Source organism: Callorhinchus milii, unplaced genomic scaffold (genome assembly GCF_018977255.1).
Source record: "Callorhinchus milii isolate IMCB2004 unplaced genomic scaffold, IMCB_Cmil_1.0 Scaffold3, whole genome shotgun sequence".
Lineage (NCBI taxonomy): Eukaryota > Metazoa > Chordata > Chondrichthyes > Chimaeriformes > Callorhinchidae > Callorhinchus > Callorhinchus milii.
The window spans coordinates 45,452,849-45,459,662 of record NW_024704744.1 but is presented as its reverse complement, the minus strand read 5'-3'; positions in this window follow the sequence as shown (position 1 = coordinate 45,459,662).

Sequence of the window (6,814 nt, the reverse complement as noted above, 5' to 3'; positions counted from 1 at the left end):
GGCGCACATTTTTGCTCCCAAAGCTTATTCTTCACTTGTTACCTTTAACCTCATGATCAGGCATGACTATAAAAATAAGAGTTTACTGCGATTGTAGTTGTAGGGATATTGTCGCACAGGAACTGGGTCATTTGACTGGCTTAGTGTAAATATACTTTGGTCAGCAAATGTGGATCATAATCCATTGTAATAACCATCATAAAACTTCATTTTTAAACATTTCAACATCCTTCTCCCCCAAATTGATAAGATCTTATTAGATGCATAACATATATACAACCACTCATTAAGGCTTAGTAAAAGTAAATGCATTACGCTAGTGTGCTTCATCCAGAAATCTGTACAAACAACAACAATATATAACACCTTTTACATTGCAAAAATCTTCAGTGTGTGAGTGAGCAGTGTCACACATATAGATGAAGATGATCTTGATGAATGAATGTGGGTTTTGCAATTTAGGCAGGGCAGAATGGCAATATCTAAAATGCATCAGTCATGCTGAGGTTAACTACAGAGGTTTTGCCTGAATAAATTATCCGCATGTTTCAGTCTGGCTCAGTTGGTAGCACATTTGACTGATCCAGGTTATGAGTTTAGCTCCATGTTGGGATTTTAAGATTGCATTCTAAGTTAACACTCCAGGGCAGTACAGTAAAACTTGTATATGTCTTATCTTTACAAATTGTACTTTTGTATTATAATAATAATCTTTGCATTTGATAAAACTCCTTATCACGTCTTCGAGACATCCCAAAGTGCTTCACAGTATACAAATATACTGTATAGTGAAGTTACCATACATTTTGTGGACGAAACGTGGCAATCAATTGTTCACAGCAGTGTCCCAAAAACAGTCGTGGATTGAGTGATTTAAAGGGATTATGCCAATTGAAAACAGAGGCGTGTGGAGTAAGGAAACTTGCCCAACGTTTTGCCCTGCCTGGGAATTGAGCCCAAGTCCTCTTGCTTACAAGGCGAGTGCTCCAACCACTAAGCTACAGAGCTAAGTCGTACATGCATCCGAGTCCCATTCAACTTCCTTTCAAAATCCACTTAGATCTCTTTGCTCTACCCGCATTAATCACCACCTAACTCATAACACTGCTCCCCTCCTTCATTACTTCCATACTTACCGGCTTCATTGAACCGTGGAAAATTATGCCCTGACCTGTCGACGTATTTGCACTTACCAACTGGCGGCCTTGAATTTCGGAAAATGTTTTCTTGGTCCATCACTGCAAGTGCAGAAGAACTTCATTGTCTGTGAATGAATGTAATTCCAAAGCTTTCTGGTAAGTGCACATGCAGCGGCGGGTGAAGACGCATTGAATCACAGGAAACTTTCTGGTAAGTGCACATGCAGCGGCGGGTGAAGATGCATTGAATCACAGGAAACACATTAATGTGTTATATTAATAACATTTAATATGATTTACATAAGTCATATTAAATGTTATGGTCCTGATGGTTGATGATGATAATAATAATAATACTTTCATTTGATATAGCGTTCTCGAGACAACAACAACTTGCACTTATATAGTGCCCTCCATGCAGGGTAGCGTCTCAGAGCGCTTTACAGTGGAGGAGTCTGACTCCGTACAATGAGTATGGCTTCCTTCTTGTCCATATTCAGCTTGCAGGAACGTCTCAAAGCGCTTCCCAGAATATACTGTAAAGTTAATTGACTGTATATTTTCTGTATGATACGACTTATGTGAGTTTTACTCTCCTGGGGAAGAATTGTACTGAATAGAGAGGCCTGCCATCATCTGGATGAGACATTGAACCAAAGTATTCAGGTTGTTCTGTTCAGGTGAATGTTAGACCCTATCAGTTTCTCCTGGTGTCCTAGGCAACAGACCTGCAACAATTTGCTTGCACAAAAAAGGTCTGCAAACTTCTGAGGAGTTTGAGAGTTTTTAACATGAGCTATAAAAGTTTTTTTTTCCTTTTTAGTTATAACTGATAACTGTTAAGGTTCATATTCTTATTTTGGCTTTGTGAGTTCAGCTGCATCTAGTGCAAAAAGGCTGAAACTGCGAACTGTAACTAACAGGGACCCCCAGCCTCGTTATACCTCATTAGTTCATAATAAATAGTAGTATATTTTATATAGCACCTATCACATTGGGTGGAAATGTTTTGTATAACTTACTAGGAGCCCGAGCTTAGGGGTGGGAGGAAGCTGAGGAGAGAGAAGGAAATGTGGCTGAAAGCACAAAGAGATAAGTCTTAAGGGGTGGTTTGAGATGAGTCTCAAGGGCTGCTAGGGCATTGCAAAATGTCTCGGGGATGGTGTTCCAGAGCGCTGGGCAGAATGGCTGAAAGCTCACCGACTAATGGGCAGAGCCGGATAGGGGACATGAACCAGGCCAGTGTTTGCTGAGCAGAGAGCGCAGGTTTGACCATAGGTTCAGAGGAGGTTGGAGAGGGAATGTGGGGCAAGGTCATGGAGGCTTTTTGAAAGAAGGGTAAGAACTTTTGTAATTGATTGACTGGCGGATGAAGAATCAGTAGAGCCAAGTGAGGTCGTGGATGGTGGGATGTTGGATCTTTGTGCTAAGGAGGAATCCAGCTTGTGTAGAGAGGAGCAGGGGAGTCTTCCGAGGAGAGCATTGGCATAATAAAGAGAATCCCAGCAATAGTAATGATAAACCTTGCATTTGACCTAGCGCCTTATCACGTCTTTGAGATGTCTCAAAGCGCTTCACAGAATATACTGTAAAGTGAATTGACTGCATATTTTATGGGTGAAACGCGGCAGGCAATTGCAAACAGCAGTGTCCCACAAATAGTCATGGATTGAGTGACCAATTTTTAAGGAATTATTACCCCCTGAAAAGCAATCTGCCAATCGACTAACAACCGGGTTCCTACTTACTGCTAGGTAAACAGAGGCATGTGGAGTAAAGAAACTTACTGAAAGTAATCGAACCCAGTTCCTCTCACTTGCGAGGCGAGGGCTCTAACCACTGAGCTACAGGACAGCAATGGCTCCAGCTCTAGTCAGCCACTCATAGATTTAGTAGTTGAGACTTTTAATAGAGTTTTAGAGAACTGTGCTGCAGCAGTGAGCAAACGTGTAATCTGCAGATAAGAAACCGATAGTGTGGGTTAGCGACACACCCTTCAAACATGAATTCCTCCTGTTCCTGAATGGGAAGTTAGCTTGTGGTCATCACCATGACAACCAAGGCTTGCAACTAAAATAGCTAATTGAGGTGGTTTTGGTCTGAAGCTAGCAGCACAACTTGTGATTTTTTAAATATATATTATTTATACGTGTGTATGTGTAGATATATCTATATTAAAATAAGTCTGGCACTGCACACAGTCTAAATAAAGTTTTCTGTGAAGAACTGAGCAAATTGTGTTCTGAGCTGGTCTGTGCGTCACAAATTTGACTCTTACCACAGGACTTCCTCTTCCATAACCACTTACTGTAATCCTTAGGTGATATTCTGCCTGTTGAACAATGGCTGCTGAATGCTCAGCTTTGAGAATGATGTAGATTAATCAACATTCTGGTTTGTGCTTGTGCTGGAGACTGCAAACAATGATTTAAAATGTCAGCAGCTCGTCTGACCTGCTGCATTTGTGTTACAAGGGACTGTTCTGTGTTTTCTCCTTCTAATTTTAAGTCATTTCTGGTGCAGGCCCTGAAGGGCCATGCATTTTAATTCTATAGATTAAAAACTTTTAAACTGGAAGAGTTTTTTTTTTAAATGAAAAAAGAGGCTAAATGTTTTTGGGGTCAGCCGGGTGCAATTTGAGGGCTTGGGGCTGGGCAGCCCATTTATGTGGTGGTGACCAGAACTGTGTGTAGCACTCTAGGTGCGTCTGACTAGTGCACTGTAAAGCCTGAGTAATACACATGGATATAAACTCAACTGATGTAGCAAAATAGTCCAGCATCTGTGTCCTGGAGGTGTATGGAAAATGAGGATTATGAGGGAGGGATTGGAGGGCTGGTAGAATAAGAGATGATCAAAGATCAAGAAAGAACCAGAGGAGTAAAAGGCCAGAATAATTTGAGTCCTTCACATAAATGTCACACCACCACCATGGCTGCTGGGTGGAGAGTGTGGTGGAAGTTGTAGTCTAGTGGGGACAACTTCTGTGAGAGTGAGGGTTTCACTAAGGGTGAGCCAGGTTTCCATGAGGCTGAGAATGTCTGTTTTCATCCAGGAATAGATTGGAGAGGGGAAGGGGCTTTATTGCCTAGGGAATGCATGTTTAGTAGGGTAATGTGTAGACCAGTGGTGGTCAAAGAGAATACTAAATATTAATATTACAACAATTGTAAGGATAGAATATTTAAGTAATAATAATCCTTGTATTTTGATATAGCGCTTTTCACGTCTTCTCGATGTTTCAAAGCGCTTCACAGAATAGACTGTAAAGTGAATTGACAGTATATTTGTGGGCGAAACGCGGCAGCCAATTACGCACAGCAGGTAGTCAATTAATTAATTCAGTAATACATTAATTTAACAGTCAAAATAACTAGTTGGGGTTTCTCTACATTAGGGTTAGGGATCATTCCTAACATCAAAGGCAGCTGAAACTCTCATCCATGCTTTCATCATTTCACAGTTGGACTATTTCAATGCCCTCCTCGTTGATCTCCACAGCTTCACCATACACAAAATTAAACTAATTCAGAACTCCGCCGCCTGAATACTCACCCACACAAAACTCTGTACCCCCATCACACCAATGATTTCAAGATCTTCTCACTCATTTTCAAATCCCTTCACGTCCTCACACCTCCCTACCTATCCAATTTGCTTGCCCCCACACCAGCTGCCTCCGCTCGGCTGGCTACGGCCTCCTGTTCGTCCCTTATCCCCTCCGTTCCATTGGTGGCTGTGTCTTCAGCCACTACCCTCCTAAACTCTGGAACTCTCCCTCAATCACTCTGCCTTGCCCCTCCCCTCCCCACTTTCAAGCCCTGCTTAAAAGACTTTCCTTTTTTATTGTACTTACAGTCACTAATCCTCACGCTCTCCCTCTAGCAGGGGTCAGACTCCGCCACTGTCAAGCGCTCCAGGATGCTACCCTGCGTGAAGGGCACTGTATAAATGCAAGTTTTTGTTGTCAGTTGTGTCACAGAAACTCCCCCTTCTTGTGAAATCTGGCTAGGCTGCATATTTTCACACTGTTTCCAGTCACCGCCGGGATTTGGAGAACTCCGCTTTACTTCAAAGAAGTGTAATTCTTCCAACCTATGGACACTGTTGTCAAGATGTTTCAAAACATTTTGCTACAGTTCTTGGTAATTTTAACATATACGTGTGTTACTTTGCCAGTGTTACTATAATAAATCTGCGACTTTCCAAAAGAGACCACCACCTTCGTAGTTATTGTTAATGGTCGAATTATTGGGCTGGAAAGGGTTCAGAGCTATAAAATGTTACGACATAGAATGTCGTTCAACTCATCATATCTGTCCTAATACTTTGAAAGAGCAAACCACTCTGGCCCATTTAACCTAGCTTTTTCCTGTACCCCTTCAAAGGTTTTAAAATAATTTATACTGTACAGTTGAAAATCAGATGGGTGAAACCTGTGTGTAATATCTCAGTCTGTTTGATACCTTCCAACACAAGATGGAGACAATAATTCCTGGTGCCAATGAAAAGTTTTTCAAGTCACAACACAATTCTGCATTTAATCGAATGTCTTGTGCTGAGCCATCAACCAAAGGAAGCTCCTGAAAACGTACAGCATTCAAAGACGTTTCATGAATTTCACAATTTTAATCCAATTTGCCCACAAGAGGGTGCACATCAAAACAGAGAGGCACTGTGTGCCTCATATTCCTGTAGTTCCTATTAGAAAATTCTACTTATGCTTAAACAGGAGCAGAATATTGGGCAAATATGTCTGCAGACAAAATGTCTATGTTGAGCTTTACTCTCGGCATTCATGCCTTTCAGAAAATGGCTTTTTCGCAAAATGGGAAGAAAAAGCGAATTCAGCTCTTTTAAGCCTTAACAAGATCACAGGCCATCTAATTTCATCCATCCAGAACCCCCACCTTACTGTTCCCCCATCACTGCATCAAGTCGTGTTTTTTTAAAAATGAGTCCAGTTTCTTGGCATTTAACACCTTTTCTGGCAAGTTCCAATTGGCCCTCTGAGTAAAGGAAGATTTCATTGGCCATTCAGCCCTTCGAGACTGTTCCATCCTGTAATTAATTCATGGCTGATCTATACCTCAACTAATCCTTTCAATTCCAATTTCTCGCTTTCTCCCATATTCCTTAATACCCTGATCCACCCAAAATCTATCAACCTCACTCTTGAAGGTATGGATGGATTCAGCATCCACAGCCTTTTGGGGGAGAGAATTCCAGATTTCTACCAGATTTCTAAAATGTTTCCTGATTTCACTCTTAAATGGCCTGGTTCAAATTTTGAGACTGTGCCCCTTGTTTTGGACTCCCCCACCTGAAGAAATAGCTTCTCTGTATCTACCCTATCAAATCCCTTTATCATCTTAAACACCTCAATCAAATCAGCCCTCAACCTTCTAAACTCAAGGGAATACAATCCAAGGTTATGCAGCCTTTCCTCGTAACGTAATCCTTTTACGCCTGATAACATTCTGGTGAACCTGCGCTGACCTCCAGGGTCAATATATTTTTCCTGCGGTGTGGTGCCCAAAACTGAACGCAGTTTTCCAGATAGGGTCTGACTAACACTCTATACAGCTGAAGCATCATTTTCTCCCCTTTGTATTCCAGGCCCCTTGAGATAAATGCCTACGTTCCATTCGCCTTTTTGATTACTCTTTGCACCT